Source organism: Microtus ochrogaster, chromosome 6 (assembly GCF_000317375.1).
Source record: "Microtus ochrogaster isolate Prairie Vole_2 chromosome 6, MicOch1.0, whole genome shotgun sequence".
Classification (NCBI taxonomy): Eukaryota; Metazoa; Chordata; class Mammalia; order Rodentia; family Cricetidae; genus Microtus; species Microtus ochrogaster.
In genome coordinates, this window is record NC_022013.1 from 79,849,951 (window position 1) to 79,870,736 (window position 20,786).

The following is a 20,786-nucleotide window of genomic DNA, read 5'->3' on the forward strand; positions in this document are numbered from 1 at the left end:
TGTCTCTGAGCTCTGAAGGTTTCAGTCCATCATCTGTTAGGCCCATTGCTTTGGACCTGTGGGTCCCATCCTGACCAGAGCACAGTTGTTCAGAATCACAGGAGAGGAACGAAGGCATGGAATTCCATAGTCCCCTTTGATGGCACACCACCAACGACCTAAAAACCTCCTACAATGAAGTCCCCTTTCATTCTTTTCTTCCTTCCATCTTGTGATGCTACCAGGTTGGGGACCAAAACTTTAATGAATGAACCCTTGGGGAGCACTCCAGATCCCAGTTATGCTAAGGAATGTCACAAGACGGCATCATTCAGAGGCCCCTTTTCTTCCCCCCCCAACCCTGCAATCATACTCATGAAGGAAGACCCAGCTTTCAATTTCTGCCAGGCCTTGAGATAGCAAACCACTTTAAGACAGGAACAGGCAGGAAACAACTTTTTCCCTCTTTTCTTCTTTTGCGTCCCATAACTCAACTATGGCAGGTTTCAAATTGGCCATTAGGAGTAAGAAAAAGAGGAGAAGTCAACTTCACTTCTGTCCTTGCTGCACCTGCTGTTCTTCATGCTCGGTTGGGGTACACAGACAGGAATAGGAGTCTGTGCTTTTAAGGGTTATCACTCTTCTTGAGAGTGAAATGCTAATTGATGCTTAATAATTTCTAATTTCCAAATCAGTTTCTATGGCTGATAGAATTCATTGGTTCTATCTATTTCCCAAGAGTAACTGTCAGATTCTTACCCAGGAATATGAAAAAGACATTTTCCAATGTCAAAATATAAATAGACAAAGAGATGCCAAAAAAAAAGATTTATATTCCACAAGTTTCAAAATTCTAAGAAGAAACTTGGAGCTGGGGAGGTGGGCAGCCCACAAGGGTTCATCAGAGCTGTAGAAAGGAAACAAAGAAAGAACTTAACAGGACAGAAACTCCCCCTACCAGTGAGTCCAAGTGGGATTGCCTATGAAGTCACAGTAGCCCCCCACCAGAATTCATCAGAAACCAGAGGTTTTGATATATACTAAAATGTGTGACAAGATGATTCCTGTTTAGGAGAGAATCTCCCAGCTGCTCTAAGTGCTGGAGCAAGATGGGAAAAGCCCATTATAATGAGAAGGCTCGCCTGACCCTTAGTCATGCATGGACTGGCATGGCGGGTCACAGCCTTGAGAATTTCATTCATGGAGTTTCTGCATGAGGAACAGTGTTCCCAGTCTTTGATGAGTGCATTGGGACAGTTTTCTAAAGTCTTGGGGTAATGCCTAGGAGCTGAGAAGGATCTCTACTTTTGTGTGAAGGATTTTTTTTTCTCAGAGGAAAGTGAGATCCATGGGGAATATGATAGAAGAAGATGATCATTGCATTGGGCCTTTGACAAGTACAGTGTAGTGGAAGTGTAGATAGTTCTGCAGACTGGATAGATCTTCCAGCGCATGAGGAACCAAGATCAGACCTCAGGACCTAGGAAACTCTCAGATGACCATAAGAATTGTCAACTGGACTATGAAGGAGAGAAATGCTCTTCACTGTGGCAAGTTAGCATCAGGGAAATCTACAGATTGTCACAAGAACAGGTCCTGATTCTTGCTCAAGAAAAAGATCTCACTTCATGTTAGAATAACTGATATTTCTGGGAAGTTTGGTGAAACTGAAGTTGCCACAAATACCAGATCCAGCTGACATGCATTCTAGATTTGATCCACATTTGAAATCTTATCAGACTGGCATAGGAAGAGGAATTTTCTGGAGATAAATTTAATTTACTTTAGTCTCTACTGTCTTTTACACATGACACTTTGAATACAATATACACTTATAAAATAATAAGAAACTTGAGAATATGAACTATAAACAGCAAAAACCTATGGGAGACCCATAAATTACCTAGCTATAGAAGTTAGAAGATGAGGGTTTTAAATGAGTTGTTATAAAGATAAATGTTTCAGCATAAAGTATAAATGAGAACCACATGGGAATATTAGAAGTGAGAAATATAGTATCAGAAATAGATAATCTATTCAGTGATGTGAATACTAGTAAATAGTGGTCAACAGTTTTTCAAAACCAACTAAAGACATCAACTCACAGAATCCTAAAGTTCAGGAAATCCCATGTAGAATTAACATGAATAAATGAAACAAATACAAAATTACCAAATTGATGAGCATCATATATAATGGTGTCTTGGTCCAGAAAAATGGCTCCACAGATAAATGTGCCTGCTTGGTAAACCTGTTGACCTGAGTTTGATCCCTGGAACAAATCCCACATGAAGATGGAAGGCAAGAGCCAGCAAAGTTGTCTTCTGATCTCCACAGTCACGCTATGACAATGCTCCATAACACACTATAAGTGTACACACATACACACACAATGATAATTTTAAAAAAATCTTAAAAGCAGTTAAATAAAAGTGACATATTATACAATGTGGGGAAATGGAAACATGATGGCTAACATCTTATCAGAAATAATGAAGAGTGCTTGTCTCCAAAAAACAAAACAAACAAAAGTGACTAAGAAAACAAAGCAAAATCTTATCTTTTAATTCTTTAGTTTCTATCCAGTAAAATTATCTTTGTTATTTTCACAGACAGTTACAAAAAGATAATTACTCTCTAAAAATAAGAACAGCTTAAACTACAGAATGAAAACAGGATGCTACCAGATTGAACCCTTGTTTCCCATGAAGGAAGAAACAACACAACAAAGAGTTAATCTGTGAGCACAAAAATCCTTTCATAGTTAAATTCCCCTCAAAGGGTTTTGACAATTAATACACAAAAATTGATAGCAATGTGGACTAGTGTGAAGAATTAACCACTGTCCTGTGTTCTGCAGGATCAGGGCCAAGAATTCCATTAGGATGCAGAGTCATGGTGCCAAGGATGCTATTTGTAAAGTCAGACTAGTGCAGCCATGCCCAACAGACACTCAGTGGTTAAAGGAAGAGATACGGAAAGTAAGTATTTTTAGCTTGTTGGCATCTTGTTTCTTACTACTAATTAGGAGTTACAAATATAGAAGAGGAGAGGCAACAGGAAATTCAACCGTGCTGGGTTGGAAGTGGAGGATCTGGTATAAACTCATGGCTTTGTGTCTCTCTAAAAATATAAAGGAAGATACAGGAATAGAAACAAAAGTGCATGCAGGCCCACTTCATAGCTTTTGCCCATTGGGAAGATATAAAAATCAATGGCACTCCAGGAACAATGGACACAATTAGGTTTTTATTTTTAAGCATCACTATTTAGGGAAATCAGAATTTTAAAAAGAAGTATAAACCTGGGTCACAGGTTTATAACATCATTATGTGATGGAACATAATTAGGTGGACATAGGTTGACCAGGACATGATAGGGATATAAGAGCTAACAACTTTTAAGCATTACTGGCTAAATCATAGATGATTTGAACATCAAAATAAGTAATGGTTTCTGATTCATTACCTAAAGAATCTATAATTCCAAATGATGGAATAAACAAAACATATATATTTGGGTAGTTATAGGCATTTAAAAACTTGCTGTGTTCCACCCACCATTCACCATGTGACACAGGCCAGAATCATCAATGAATTTTAAGATTAGCAAATTACAATTTATGAAGAATTTATTAGTTTATATACTAATAACACCTCCCACACATTGATTAACTAATGAGTAAAAAATGCATACTAATTAAGTTTGCAGTGGAGGTACCCTAGTAAAGTTTTCTTTATCTAAAAGACCAAAGTTAACAGCATCAGTGTTAGAATGAACAGTTATCCTGATGTCTTTTCATGGTTCATGGAGAAGAATGTAGAATCTCTGTAAACATTACTGCAGGAAACATACACCCAGAATGCAAGTGGGAGCATCTAGCCTCCTCCTGAGGTCCCTCCTAGGTGACTGACTGCAGTGACAACAGAGGATCGATTGACCTCTCTGCTCACATATTTTATAGTTCAGTATAGAAATGGGAAGCTTTGGAGGGGTCGGGATGATAAGGGGTCAGGGATCCAGAGCAACCAAAACTTTGAAAAGACCCCTTTGCTCTTCATGAATTTTTAAATATCAATTAGGGACTTTTTTTTTTATCACTAGTGAACTCTTCTTTTAGGAAAAATAAAAAAACACTTGGAAAAGTCAGAACTCATATTATCACCTTAGAAATTTCTTTAACTATGTAAGTTCTTTCCTTTTGAACACTACCTGAATCTTCATTTGAATGGGTTGGATTTTTTTTTTCATCCTCTTGATTCAATTATTTGGAAGATATTGATGGTGTGCTAGTGAGTTTTAACTGTCAATGTGAACCAACCTAGTATCACCTGCAATGAGTCTTAATGAGATCTGCATTATATTGGCCTTTGGACATGTCCATGGAAGATTATTTTGATTATTATTTTATGTAGAAAGATTGGACCCACTGTGGCAGCACCATTCTCCAGAAAGAGGGTCCTAAACAGTGTAAAAGCTATTACACTCTAGTTTCATATCAACTTGACATTAGCTAGAGTCATTTGGTAAGAGGGAACATCAATTGAGAAAGTGCTTGGCCTACAGCCAAGGCTGCGATACAATTTCTTGATTAGCGATTGGTATTTAAGGCCCAGCTCACTGTGAACAGTGCTAGCCCTGGACTGGTGGTCTTAGGTTCTATAAGAAAGCAGGTTGAGCAAACCATGAGGAGCAAGCCAGTAAGCAACATTCCTCCATGGCCTCTGCTTCAATTCCTGCCTTGAGTTACTGCCCTGACTTCCCTTCATGATGGGCTGTGATGGAAAGGTGTAAGCCAAATAAACCCTTTTCTTTCCAAGTTGCTTTTTGTCATTATGCTTTATCGCAGCAATAGAAAGCCTAATCAACACAACTATCAAGAAAGCATTGTGGATGTGTTCATTTCTCTCTCCTCTTGATGTAATGTGAGTAGCTGTCTTGAGTTCTTGCCTCAACCTTTGCCAGATTATGGACTGGAGCATGGAGCTGAATAAAAAGCCCACAACTTGATTTTTGTTAGAGTATTTTATCACAGCAACATAAATAAAATAAGAACAGGTAAGAACTTGGAGCATGGGGTACTTAGGCAAATCCATTTGCAATGGAGGAAGGGCGACGATACCTGATAATCTTGGACACCTGAAGAAGAGAGCAACAAGATGGAAGTTGAAGATGGAAGGAAAGAAGCCCAACCAAAATGTTTCTGTCCTTTTTCTTTCTTTGTCTCAGCTACTGCCTTCACACCCTGAAAACTCACCCAAATGGCCACTGTCCTTTGGGAGGAAGGTAATTGCCAACCCCCAGAATAGAACTAATAACCAGTCAGGAAGGTTTCAAGGGAGTAATGGTGAAGCTTGTGCAGTCATCCATCCCATCAGAGTGCTAACTAAAACCATAATCATCTGGGTGGAGCTGCAGCCCTATAGATGAATGGGGCCTGAAATGTCACGGGGGTTCCAGAAAGCTTAGACAAAAGACCATAAGGCCGGCCGTTCTGCTGCTTCAAAAATGCCATGCACTGAGCTGTCTATCACCCCAAGGCCAGGCCTGAAACAGCATCTGTCCTAGAATGGGAGCAGGGACACCGAGTTATCAGAAAAGTGGGAAAACAAAGGAAGGCAACATTGGGTTCTGTAGTCACTTAGTCATGACTCTGTAGCCAGGAAGAGAAGTAATGGATCTTTTCAAGCAAAGACAAGCACGGAAAGAATAAAAATGTTAGAAGGCTTCGTTCTATCTGTGCGTCTTTTAATTCCGCTGTCTTCTTTGATCCAAAGCAGTCATCTTGGTTCTGCTGTGTTCTGGTTGGCTTTCTGTGCTGTTCAGCGTGGTGAAAAGGACAGAAACCCGTAGTCAGATTTGATGGCTCCAGCAATGCCATTTGCTAAATGAGAATGTCACAGAAACCTTTGTGCTAGAGAGATTCACGTTGAGATCTGAGAACTAGAGAATAAATTCAGTCATCACTTGGACCTGGGTCAGGGAATCCAGCTCATCAGTGTGCTCAGGACATTCCTGGCTCAAGTGCCATGTCTTCAATACCTCCTTCGTCCTAGACAAAACCAGAGAGTTGGTCATTCTCCCAGCAGGCCAGCCTCAGTGATTTGTAAAGCCCTCCCAGTCCTCAAACCCCTCTATTCTGATGCTCGTAAATGCAAGACAGTGTTGCTTTCATGAGCTTAACTTGCAAGGAGGAAATAATGATGGCAGTGCCACAGGATATGGAGGGCAGAGCTCTGGCCTGGGAATTGGTGGATCTGCCGATAAACAACTCTGTGACCTTGGGACAAATCTTTCCTCTTCTAGTCTTTTATTTTTCCCCAAGTGGAAGGAATTCATAGGATGTTTTATAAGACTCCTTCCAACTCTACCATTCTAAGGTTGTTTCCTGTGAATTTAAAGTGTCTCATGTGAGCCTTGGGAAGAGATGCTTGCATACCAATTCTCCCTGTACCCGAGTAGCAAGAAGAGGACAGGGGAAATTGAGTAGCTGGCAAGGAAAATAGAGTGTGGAAAAAACAGAGGTCAGAGGGTGTATTAAAATCTATTCATTTATCATTGCAAAAAAAATACCTTTTAGGTGTATAAAGCCCAAATTCCATCCCCACATCTTTTCCTCCCAGAGAGAAATAGAAATTTGGTCAAGGTGATACAGACCATGACTGGTGAAGGTCAGAGGCAGGATTCATATCTCCAGGGTGTGCTGAATACCTGTTCGCCTGTGACATGGCCTGTCCTTAATAAGGGGAATAATAGAATACTTATCTTTTCATCTTGAACCAAAGAAGAGACTACTAACATCTGAGAAGGAGGTGTAAGAGTCAGAGAATAATTTTCAGGCTTCAGCTCTTCTACAAACTCATTGTCCAACCCTTGGCATTGTTGACAATATCAGACAAGGGTTAAATACAGCAAGATGAAGTCAGTGCTACACCTTAAAAATTAATTATTCAAGTATTCGGTCATTTCAGAGCAATGCACCATGAAATTATGTTATTCCCTAGAAGAACTTCCATAAAGTTTAACATGCCATGACACATTCTTTTTCCATTGAGGTTTGTTCAAAACCGTGTACCATCTTTGGAGTTCAGGGATGTGAGTGAACCTTGCTGTAAAAGGCTCCACACTTGTTCCCAGAGTGTTCAGAGAAGCAGATGCTTTGGGTGGCTGCTGAGGGAGCTTTTTATCAAGCAGCTCCCATGAATTCCTAGCCTGCCTGGTATCCTTGGAGGCATGGGTAGAAGAAGTCATTAGTCTTGGTGCTTTTTACTGTTATTCGCACTGGGATAATGAGATTATTAGAATATTTTTTTTCTCTAATGAGTATGAGACAGAATACCTTGGTCTCTAAATGATTTAGTCACAGAGGGAAACACATTACTCTTCTCCTGATTGCTGTCAAACGCTGGAAAATTGGAATATTATACTGATATTTATCGTGATGGGCAATATTTTTCCTGCCTTCTCAGTGTCAAATGAGATGGGGGAAATATTTGTCTGAAAGCGATCTCCTTTACAAGGTTTGTAGAAAGGAAGACAGATGGAGATCTGGGATAAAGAATGGGAGGCAGAGGGAAGGAGGGCGATAATTGGAGGATGGGTTTTTGCTGTTTCTTCCCTCTCCTTGCTTTCATTTCCTACGGACTTCTTTTGTGTTAGTTCACCAGTGCTTGGGGCTAATGCGATGCTGTTTAGATTCAGAATAGAAGGTTAATTTCAAGGGAAAACGGGCTGGTGTTGGTCTGAAGGTCATTAGGGGGCATCTGGTTAATTTGTTTCTTGGGAAGGATGGCAGCCTGGGGAGGGAGAGCTCCTTACAGGGCGAACAAGGTTTTTGTTCTCTCTTATTCTTAAAAACCTTTCACCTTATGCACCGGCCGTTTCCGGGACCTGTACAGACTAATTGGAGCCTACTCCACTGATAGCCAGTCCTGGTCTCAGAGGCCTTGGCAGCTGCCCTGCTCTTGCTCCACCTGCAAACTCCTCTCCCAAAAAGCTGATGAATACATAAAAATAAGTAGAAGAAGGAAGGTATCTTCCCTGCCATTTTTGTGTGTGATGTCACCATTTTGCTGTATCACCAGCAGGGAATTTTAGTGTTCTCAAATATTTTACTTTTCTTATTGCTGTGATAAAAATACCAAGAGGAGCAGCTGGGAGGAAGGATTTATTTTGGCTCATGGATGGAGGGGTACAGTCCACCATAACAGAAAAGAAAAACGACATTGCAAGGAGGCTTATTCACATCTCACAGATCAGGACACACAGGCTAGCTGTGCCCAAAGCAGGACCAGCCTATGACCCTCATATCTCTCCATAGTGGCCCATTTCCTTCAGCAATTATAATACCAAAAGATTCTACAGTTTCACAAAACAGCCCTACCATCTGGGGATTAAGCATTCAAACACACGGGTCTATGAGGGACAATTCACATTTAAGCCACAATGTCAACATGGACATTAGCATTTAGACACTGGATCTGTGACTTTTGGATGTCCTCTGCAGGCTTCACTCTGAGGTCACATTGTATATATAGACATTGATGCTCCAATCAATGAGGCCCTGATTCTGTTAGTAGGGGAGGTGATTTGTGCATCTGTATTTTAATAGGATTGAGACCCTCACACTGGAGGACTGACAAAATCCAACAGCTGTTATAGAAGAGAAGGAGGTCTCCTAGGAAGAAAATTGACTTTCTTATGACAACACAGATGACAAGTGACAGGGTTATGACTTGATCCTAGAGCAGGCTCTGATGGGCTTTACTTGGTCCACGCTGGGCCCCCTCCTAAGTCTTCAGTGAAGTCTTGAACAGCACCTGCCTGTTTGTTTGACGGATGCTCTGTCCTGTACACTGTTAGTAACTAGTCATCCTTTTACATCTGTGACTAGCCACGGGGTCCTAAGGCATAAGTCACAGCACAGATTTTCTTTAGAGACAGACTCAAAGACAGAGATGTAACCATGGTTCCTCCAGGAAAAGGACACCCAAGAAGCAGACACTGAAGCCCATGTGGGAATGAATGAGATGCATGCTTACAGGGCACATCTGAACCTAGAAGTGTGGGAGGTCCTTCTGTCTTTGTCTTGCTTTCATTGGTTAATAAAGAAACTGCTTTGGGCCTGTTGATAGGGCAGAACTTAGGTAGGCAGGGAAGACAGAACTGAATGCCAGGAGGAAGAAAGCAGAGTGGGAGAGATGCCATGGATCCTCCAGAGACAGATGCTGGACATTTTACCTGGTAAGCCATTGTCACATGGCAATACACAGATTAATAGAAATGGGTTAAATTAAGACATAAGAATTAGCCAATAAGAAACTAGAGCTAATGGGCCAACCAGTGATTTAATTGATACAGTTTCTGTGTGTTTATTTCGGGGCTAAGCTAGCTGGGTGGCCGGGATAAACAAGCAGCCTCTCCTCCTCTGGAAGTAGGTGTATTTCAGCATTAAATCATGTGTCATATTGATATTCTGATGTCTTCTGAGATTAAGAAACTTATCATCCCATAGACCCCAGAGAAGAAACATTCCTTCCTGTCAGGTAAGAGGGTACTCATCCCAGATGATGCTCAAACCATGGTACCTCCATGAAACTTTCCCATCCTGTGAAATTTGTATATGTACCTCTGAGCTAATCACCCCGACTTGGTCCATTGGCATCTGTGGTTGTAAGTTAGCTTTGACTGAACTGAATGCTTCTCAGTGACATAAACCATGTGTCTCGTTCATCTCTGTCCTACCACTGTTGGTTTCTAGAAAGTCTCACCTGTAACTGACACCCAATCCATTTTCACTGATGTGACTCATGGTCAAAACAGAGAGGTGCACCCAGTGCATGACACATTCTTCTGTGGATTCTGATAAAGTCCCTGTTTTCTGACTTTTGCCTTATTTTCTTTCCTTCCTGGTAGCCGCAGAAAAGTCACAAGTTTCTAACTAGTGTTTACCTTTCTTCTCCTTTTTACTTTCTCCATTTCTTTATTACTTTTACTTGTTCAGAGTTACCAGTAGGAACTTAGCCCATTAATGTGTCTATAATATATAAGAATATCCCTCAGTTTCTCCTGCTTATCTTAGCACAACACAGACTACTTAACCTATGTGATAATGTGTGTATTTTTCTCATATGAGATAAGCAGTTCTGTAGCAAGCATAAACTGCTGTGTTGTGATCCAGCTCAGTTCTGACACTTGCTGGGCTCTCATCAGGTCTCACAGGTTGAAGTAGAAGTTAAAGGTAAGTCATCTCAAGACAGAATAAACTCGCTTACTGAAACTTCACGAGGAATGAAATCTCAGAAATGCTTTGGCACTTTCCCTGTATGCAGCAAATCATAAAGATCTTTTCACAGATATTCGTCATGTGTGAAGGCTCTTGTTGGTCACCCGCGATGGTCTCTGGCTATGGTGAGCTGAATAAACAAGCTCTGATGTGACCTGTAACTTTCTCAAGCTCCTGCATCCCAACAGATATCTCCAAGCAACATCCCTAGAATTTCTTTCTGCAGAGCTCCACTTGACCTTTGTCAATGTACAAAGCAGAGATGCCTTACAATCAGCAATCCTTGTGAATCCTTGTGAAGAGCTCCGCTCCTATGCATTTCTCTTCTAGACAGTCACTGGGAGTACAAGAGATGGCCACAGCCATTCTTCTCTGCACATCAGCCTGACAATCTCCTGTAGTTCCAACTACAAACTGGGTGCTCAAGACTTTCTCCTTGGCTCTACTACTTCTCTCCAGTGGTTCTTAGTCTCATCCCCAGTACCACATAAACTGGTTATAGTGGTGCAAAACTGTGATCTGGCACTGGGGAGGTAGAGGCAGGAGGAACAGAAGTTCAAAGTCATTCCTGATACATAGCAAGCTCCACTCTAGGCTACATGAGACCTAGTCTGACATATAAAACCCAAAAGCAAAGGATAAAAAAATGACCATCCAAAGTAATAGATGCAAGGACTGGTCAGGTGAATTACAGCAGACTTCTGAGCTCTCCCTTAGTGTGTCTCCATCCAGATACCTTTAATCACCCAGAAACTCACTAACCCAGTGCTTCTGGATGTCTGTGGAGCTGCAGAATGAACATGGTGAACAATCTAACCTTCAGCCTTTCTGTGCTCTCTGCAAGGAGGCAGATGTAGTGCAATGTTAAATCCCTGTACCCAAGCTTAGACCTTTCTGGTGACCAGTCCTATCCCGAGTTCCTATGTTGGCGGAGGTCGCTTGTTTGTTCCTGGCTGCTCAGCCCTGAAATAATCACTCAGAAACTATATTATTTGCAATACTGTTTGGCCAATAGATTATGCATATTTCTAGCCCACTCTTATCTCTTAAATTAATCCATTTCTATTATTTTATGTTTTACCACAAGCCTCATGGCCTACCAACAAAGTTCTAACTGCCAGATTGCATCTTTCTTCTATGGCACCTCCATGGCATCTCCCTGACACCACCTACTCTCTCTCTATATATATCTTTTCTGGCCTGGCTATATTCTGTTAAGTCATTGGCTGAAAGCAGCTTCTTTATTAACCAATAAAAGCAACACAAATATAGAAGGACTTCCTACACCACTCCTAGGGGCTGCTGCACATCTCAGAAGCAAATGGTTGGCATACATAAGATGTCATTATCAGTGTGGAGACTCCAAAGGCTCTAGCTCTGAGCCAGGAAATGATAGGTTACAGGAAACCAATTATGCATTTCCCACTGTCTCAGTGGTTAGTGCCCCCCATTGCTACTGGGACAGCTGGGAACACAAGTTTCAGTTTTGCAACAGAAAGTAGATGACGTTCTGAGAAGGGAAGGATACAATATTCTAGTCATGCTCAGTTAGCTTCAAGATTGTTCACATCTCACCCCAGTAAAGCCACTGATCTATAGCCTGTCAATGTATTGACAAGGTGGGAAGTGAGACTGTCCTAAGGTGAGGTGTGATCTTCAAGAAAAGGAGTGCTAATCATTCTAGGATTGTTTATTTTCCGGGACACAGTTGATCTCTTTGGAACCAGTGTATGACTGGATTTACTATGTGCTTGTGGCCTTGGGGGATGGACAGAGGAGTTGAGACCCAAATACCCACTCAGTAAGGATTTCCTAGACAGCAAACGTCTGCTACTCCAGGGCTGGAGGAGGAAGAGGAGAAGGAGGTTGAGATTCTGATTCTGTTTTGGGAGTTTTCCTGGAATTTGTGGAACCATAGGTAAGGAGTATAGAAAAATGTCTCTCTACCTAGAAGAGTAGGAACATTGTCTGGGGCAATCAGTATCATGGTTCAGATGGGTGGCAAACTTTCCCACTGCATGGCTAGTAGCAAGCATGGATGTGTACAATGAGGATATTTTAAGAAGCAGTCTGTGTTTTGTACATCCCATTGAGAAAGAAGATTCCAGGTTCTCCATGAAAGTGAATTGTCATTTTTAGACCCCTTAGGAATCCTGCTCTGCCTTAGGTTGCAAATAGGGAATCCCTGAAACTCAGATATTCTGTCATTTCCTCGTTGAATATCAACATGGAGACTGGAGGGGTCTGTGATTTTTCCAGCTGAAGCATCTTGCACTAGTCAGCTCAGAGCTAGAGACCCATTAGCTCAACTGGCCACAGCCTTTAGCAGCCTGCTGTGCAGGAGGCTGGGGCTGGGCTGAGGCAAATTTTCTTATAGGAGTGGAGAGTGAGGGATGGGGCAATGCACAGCTGACACAGGGGAGTTTGAACATGGGAGGGATGGATTTCCATCGAAGCGACTTGCCCAGCTTTGCTCTTTATTTCTTTATACATTTTTAAAGCAGATGTATTGCTAGTAAAAGTGCTGGCTGGACAAAGCTCACCCCTGCTATGCATGTTGCCTTTTCTTTTCTGAATATTTGTGAACCTCTCTAGGCATTTTGTCTCTTGTACAAAGACTGGCAGAGAAACTTAGACAGCATGGATTCCCAGTTCGCTTTTGCAGGAGGCTTTGCTGGCTTGCTGGCAGCCCTGCCTGGCTAGCTGCAGCCCTGCAGGGCCCAGGCTGCAGGCTTGTAGCACCAGATGGAGAGAGGGAAGGCAGGCCCAGCGAGAGTACCCAGGAGGAGCAGCAAAGGCCCAGGAAGAGGGAGCATGTGCAAGGCTTTCTGGATATGAGCCCAGCCTGGAACAACTCTCCTGATATGGGGAAAATAAAATCACAAATGAGAATAGCAGGGGCCAAGAACCAGCTGGAGACAAAGGAGTGTTAGCTTCTGGTAGAGTCTGTGAGACCAGGAAGTCTCTGATGACATGCTCAAAAGTCTGGCCTACCACGGACAGCTGCTATCCAAGCTTTGGGCCTGGACTATTGTCAGAAGCCCAGCAAGCCCAGAGTCTGCCTTATCTGAGATGAATAAAGGCTGAGAGGGAAAGAAAGCCCCAGGCTCTCTCTCCTGCCTCTCCATCTTGTAGCCTTCCCAGTTGCCCAGGCTACGTAGCTAGTAGGGCCAAGGTCCTGCCCCTTACCCTTTAGGCAGCTGACAGCAGGAAGAGGAAGAAGAAAAGGGGGAGATGGGGAGAATATGAGAAGACAGAGTTTTGAGCAGCTGATGAGAGAAGGGAATAGAGGGGAAGAGGGGAGGAGTAGGTGAGGAGGAAGAGAATAGAAGAAGAAGAGATGGGATAGGATGAGCTGGAGTGAAGAGGAAGGAGAGACAAGATAAGGGAGAGAAATAAAAGGGGAAAACAGAAGAAGGAGAAGGGAAAGATGATGGAGAGGAAGAGGATCAATAGCGTCCTGAGAAGGAGAAGATGGGAGAAAACAGAATGGGGAATGGGAGAGGAGTGGATGGGAGGTAGACGAAGAGAAGGAAGGGAAGGGGAGAAGAAGGATGGGAAGGACAAGGAGGTGGAGGAGGACTTGGCAGTCTAAGGTCTACAGACCATATACGTTTCAGAACACAGTGGCTCCTCACTGCTCTGGTCCCCGGGGCACTAACTCTATCAGCAGCTGAGACAGTGTTTGCAAAGGGCTCTGAAACTTTCAGCCCTGGGAATGAAAATAAAAGTGAAGCTTGAGAGGTCCCAGCCTGGCCTCTTGGCCGTGTATCATTCTCTAGATCCGTTCTTGAACGACTCATTATAGATTCACTCTGAGAAGACTGCTCCTCCTGCAGAATTGAAGGGTATGTCCACAGCCAGGACCCCTTCAAGCCTGCTACTTCATTGCTTAGCATGTGGAGAACTCTTAAACCCTAGCTCCACAGGAACCAGAAGAACTTGACCTGAAATTTGGCTGTTGTTTTGTGCTAACTGGTTATCACCTCTCTGACCTGAGACTTCCAAGACATTTTCATACTTGGATAAAGGTGGGTAGAGTTAGAGTAGATCTCTTCTGAATAAGGAAAAAGTGAGCCTGTCTCTAAAGCATGTTGTGTTTCACACACACACACACACACACACACACACACACACAAGCATGCATACACAAGCCCAACTGCATGCACAAAAGAATTATACAGAATTATAAATATTCACACACTTTTGCATTTCCAGTATATTATCATATTGTTGTGGCACATGACAACCTTGCAAGATACTTAATACTGGAATGCTGATTTCATAGAAGTTAAGGAGTAGGAGGTTGTGACATATAAGTTCACACAGATCCTGAGTGACGCAGTGAGATTAACACCTAGTTTTTCCATCTCATATAGTATTTCATGTTCTTTCTACTCAATGGCTCTGACTCTGGGGCACAAGGTGGGAGAATTGGAGTGTGTGGGCTACTAGAGAATTGGAGTGTGTGGGCTACTAATGAGTGTAGCACGATTATTAAAAACCCAGAGAAAGATATTTGGGTTCAACTTGAAGGTCAGAAAAGCAAAACAGCCAGCTACTGGCTCTTACCTTTACCTCAGTCTGAAATGGCGATCCTACCTCCAGGGGTCTCTGTGTGAGAGCTGTCTCCTCCTGTCTTATATTTCTCTCTAGTTCTGGGACTAAAGATACATACCACTGTGCCCGATTTCTATGGCAAACTATTGTGGCTACTGGGATTAAAAGTGTGTGTCACCACTGCCTGGTCTGTAAGGCTGATTAGTGTGGCTGTTTTACTCTCTAAACTTCAGGCAATCTTTGTTTATTAAAATACAAATGAAATATCACTACAAACAAGAGGTTTTCTCTTCTTTCCCATAATGCACCAGGACTATTTTATCTGTGTTGGTTCTTGGATCAGCCACTCTAATTAGAGATTATGAATCCTCAGTGTTTATACGGTAGAACCAGGATTTTAAGCGTGCTCTGCAGGACTCCGAAGTCTTGGTCTGTCCGTGACTCTGAGAGTGAGGACACACTGCAGTGCATCAAGGCAGACAAGTCCCAGGGAACCCGTAAGCTTTGCCACCAAGCAGATCTGGGTTCAAACTCTAGACCAAGTATTAGCTCTGGAAACTGGGGCAAGGTCCCAGGAATTTCAGCTTCTCAGCTGTGACAGTGACATCAAAAGACCCTTTCTTGGTGTTTATAAAGGTGAAGGGAGGATTAAAGTTGGGTCCCCAGCTCAACTTTAGATACAGTGTTCACTAGCTGGTGTCTTCACACGATCTATGGATGCTTCTGTTTACATTTGGGCTGTATTCTCTTTACATTGCCAAGGTGGATGTGATTTGCCAGGTTTCACTTAGACCTAACAACCCATGGGGATCAAAATACTGTCCTTGTAAACAACTGGGTGTTGCCAAACAGAAGATGACTTTTGAGGACAAAACTAAAACTCCAAGGGATGAGTGAGAATCCCTGAGGGCAGAGAGGGTCTGCGGATTCTCATTTTTGGTTGTCTGTCTAGCTGTACCTGACTTCTCCCAGGTTGCTGATACAACACATACGAGCAGGGCACAGGGCCTCTTTTGCTGTTCCCGTTAGCCCTGCCCTGAGGAGACTGTGAGAGTCATGTCCTCCTGCATCTGCCCCATCCTGTGAGTCTGAGCAGGTTTTCTTTGGCTTTTCCTTCTCCAATGGACCAAAACTGAAGACTTACTACTGCTGTAGCTGTTGTACTGGAAGAATTACTCCTGGCATCCCGTGATGGTCGATTCTGACTGCAGATTTGACTGGGTTTCCACCCTCTGAACTTTTCTGCAGAGGATTCACTGAGGGAGGGAGGTTGGCCATGAGAGTGGGGAGCCTGACACAGAGGGTCTGTCTGCCTTTGCTCCTTCCTAAGTGGGTGTGCCTCCATGTCCACTGATGGAAACTTCCATTTTTTGGTCTCTCAGTGTGGGCTTCATGCAGTGACTCTTCAGATATCATCAGGCTTCCAGCACCAGCGTGGCTTCTCTTATCTTCTGAGTGTGCAAGCCACACTGCCATACTCTGTATCTCCTATGTGTAAGCCAAGACTGCACCCCCTTTATGTGTCCATGTACATTTTATTAGTGCTATTTACCTTCCTCTCACCCTAACCCAGATTTCATGTGGCTTGGTCATTAGCAGTGCTGTCAACAATTTTTTTTTGGCAAAGACAGGAGCATCAGAGGTGATACTTAGCTTACAGAGGAAGTCTGTACCTGCACTCTTTGCAGATGCTGTGCAAGGCTTGTGAGAATCTGACTAAGAATGATTTCTGTCTCTTTTTATTGCCTTGTACTTCAAATTATTCTTTTACCTTTTCTGTCCTAAAAATAGAATAAAATGCTCAATTTTGTCCTCTGCTCTGACACAGCCACTGCGTTTCTAGTCCTTATGTATTTTTTCTTCCTCTAATACATGTGACATCTTAATAATCCTAACACTGGAGTGGAAAAATGGAAAAGGAAATAGCATGACAAAATACTTTGGGGCCATGTTGGAATTGGTGATATTTTTCACAAGTGATCAATTGCATGACTTAACTCAAGAGCTCAGATTATAAAGAGAAATATAATTAGTAGCAAGTGTGCCCAGATACATAAAGACAGACCCAAGGAATGAGAGCTCCTCTGTCCATTTCTCCAGTTTCCTTCTAGATGCAGCAAGACTCCAGCTAAGTGCTTGAGAGCAGAAACAAGCTGGCTCTGAATAGGAAGAATTCCTACAGGAAAGCAGCAAGTTAGCATCCATCTGGTCTACCTTCATCACCAGATTGTTCACCAGGACCTTTCCTCCTCTGTACAAGAGGCTGCTGGGGTTTGGACAAGAAGTATCCCCCACCACCTTATGCATTGAAAGTCCCCAACTGTGATGCTATTTTGGGAAAATTTGAGGTTTTGGGACCTTAGGAGGTAGTGTTCTACCAGGGAGTTTCATGGTAGCTGAACTGTCCTCAGGATCTTAGTTGCTTCTGTCTCTCTCTGACTGTCTCTCTGTCTCTGTCCCTTATTCCTTCTCTCTCTCTGTCTATTCCATGCCTCCTGGTCCACCACTAGGTGAGTAGCTCCTTCCACATGCTACTGCCACCATGATCTGCCTTACTAGGAGTTAAACCATGGCTAAGACCTTTGAAACAACAGGCCCAAATAATCTCTTCCTCCAATAGGCCATTTGTTTCAGGTACCTTGCCACAGAGACACGTGGTCTGACTTTCTGATTTCCTGGAACGCCTATCACACTGACCTCTCCTGCTTCCCTCTAAGCAATGGTGAGGCTGAGACAAACATTTGGGTGTGGACTTACTTTGAAAATTCACAGCCCTTTACTCATTCACAGGAAGGTTTAGAATATTACTTCACTTAAGCAGCATCTTAGAGAACAGGATGACTTTCTGGAAATGGATATGAGGGTTATTAGTTCAATCGTAAGGCATTGGGCCTGATGGCTAATTTGCCTGTAGTGTGTCATAAACAACTAGAAGTTGGAAACATTATATACGAAATGTGTATGTGGGCAGAACTTGAGGGCAGAGATGTTTGTATTTTCTTCCAAAGCAGGCATAAGTGCCAACTAGTTCCAGCGGGAATTATAGCATTTGGTCAACCCTTCAGATAGACAGGTGGAAATACCTGTGTAGAGATCTTTATTGGGGTTTGGGCAAGGACTGAATAGGACACTAAGGCAAGAAAGAAGGTGTGTATGCCCCGGGGAACAGCTTGAGCTGGAAAGTGGTGGGAGAATCCCTGGGCAGAAATACTGACTGAATTGGACTGAATTGCCCCAAGCAGATAGGGTGAGAACTGGGTAGAGGGAATATGGGGGGAGAAGATTCATCATGGATCAGAGTCTGGTTAAGAAAGCATCATTTAAATGCTTAAAAGACAAGGGCAGGTTGGTTAGAAATCTGAAAGATTGGGGCTTTCGGAGAAAGGATGCCTGCAGGGCATTTTCTGCCTCCCTTCTGAGGCTTCTGAATTTCCCAATGACAAGAAAGTGTGAGGACAATTATCCCTGTCCCACTAAGGTCCAGAGACTGTCCTGGAAGCCTTTCCATTGCCAAAGGCTACTAAAACCCTGCTCACTCACTTTAGTCTCTAAGAATCTAGGAGACCAATTTACAACTAATAAGGAATCCCTCTTGATGAATTCAGTATTTTCTATGTCCCCAGTCCCCCTTCTTTGAGAATACATAAGGTCTCCAGGGGGGAAGCTAAATTAAAAGATAGCTACCCCTCTTGACTGAAGCAGCCTCCAGTGTGAAGAGACATCAGCACATGTCCGCGTTCCAGGGAAACATGACCACAGGCTCAAGACTGTCAGAGAAGGGAGTGAAAGGATGCTAAAACTTCATCCTGGCTCACAGTAGCGATGGTGCCATCTTTGCTCTGACTTCTGGGTGTCTCAGTATTATTTTTACTGTGTTGTTTGTGTTTGTGCATGCGAATGCTGGTTTTTAAATAGCAGACGCATGCCTTACGGGAAGTGTATTGGTATTTCGGAAGTCACTGATGTTTTGTGCTATCCGCTGCTAGGGACAGGGGTCAAGCTGAACAACCTGTCATCAACATTAGCAGGCTTGCAAACCTGTTTTCAAGTGAGACACCCAAAGGCAATATTCATAGCAAATTTATGAGCTCAAGGCATCTAAATGTGATCCACTTTTAAATCTCATCTTTTCCCTCTGAACCCTTCAATCTAATTAGGCTCACATCAGTATATTATTACGGAGAGTAATCATTCCTTTCTTCTAATAACATTCATGGATAATTTTATTTCTCATTTCCAGCCTCCTCCCCCTCCTGTGGTGTAATTAGTGTCTCTGGCACCTCGTGCCTCTCAGAATGAGCTGCAGCTGCTAATTGCTAATTGAAAAATTAGAAACTCAGTTAGAAAAAGGATCTAATTAAAATGAAATTAGATAAAAATCCATTCAAACCGGCACCCCCACACTTTTCTTTGTTTTTCTTTTTCCCTTTCTGCCTTCTTTTCCACCACTATTAGCATTTGCAAAATATGTGTAAGTGCTAAGAGTCCCAGACCTTTCACAGTGGACCACACAGTGGCTTTGATGAAGCAACCAGGGAAAGAGCCTAATTGAAGTGAATGTAGAACTTGGGCTTTCTTCCGGTTGAGTGTAGATTGCACCTTACCAATGTTTTCAGGCCCTCTGGCACATGGTCAGCCATGTGATTCTCTTGCGTTTAGAAGGTCCACCCTCCTCTTTCATGATGGGAATCTTGGGATACACTCACTCCTGAAGCAAATCTGTCTCCATCTTCTTGTACATTGCATCCTACAACAGGTAACTATCCAGCTAACACTCAGTGCTGTAGGAAACACAAAGGAAACCATGTTCCTTCTGTCTCCAAAGTATGTGCAATCTGTTGAGAAGTCTAGACAGAGAGGATTAACAAACTAAGAGAATATGGACCCATGCAAAACAGTTTTTCAGATATGTGGTGTTTACTTCAAGAATGCAGTGTTTTTAAGCACCTTTCAACATGCCAAGAGCTGTATAAGATCGGAGCACATAAAACATACACCACAAAGTTGTACCCTAGATCATATCTGGGTAGTTAGTGATTTGTGATGTTTTATAATAACATCAGTAACACAAATGCAAAATTGACAAAGGAATACAATATGGTATGTGGGTAAGATACAGGAGGCCACTGACTCCTTTCATTAAGAGGCAAAACTGCTTTAGGATTGGATGAAATTAGATGGGATAATAGGTAGATTAGTGTGAGCTTACTCACACTAATAATAATAGTGAGGAATAGTGAGAATACTTGTGAGCTGTTATTTCTAGACAATTTACATTGGTATAGATTCTTGTATATTGATACAAATTCAAATTGTATTTATTATAGTAAATATGCTCCTGTTTCTGTTTATAATATTTGTGCACCCATGCAAAGTTATTTTGTCATATTGTATGCATGCATGTTTCTACCACTGTTTAAGATATTTTGTATATTGATGCAATTTTAGGATATATTTATCATATTGTACTATACATTTTTACCCCTGATCAAGATACTTATACAATGTTTACATTTTGAGATCATTGTCCTCATTTGCTGCACATTTGTTTCAAGATTGCTTAATGTTTTAATATGAAGCCTTAGTCTTTAATCTACATAGGTATTAAGAATTATAGATAAATAGTCATCCATGTTTGTCATACTTATAATTAGACTAATCAGGTTCTTTAGATTCATAGAGATTGTATTTGCATAGATAGTTAATCTTTAACCACTTCAAAAAACTATAAAATATGACATTTAAATAACTTAGGATACTGTTGACATGAGACATGTTTGCTCTTGGCAGCACCTACCTATTTTCAAGAAAATATTGGGCACCAAAGACACTCCATTTGGAACTTGTTTTCTTTTTGGCAAAACTGGCCTTTGAGCAAGGAATTGCCCCTGCCTCTACCACTGACAAAATGCACAGTGTCTAGACTGAACAAGCAGGATACAAGCAAAAAGACTGCCAAAAC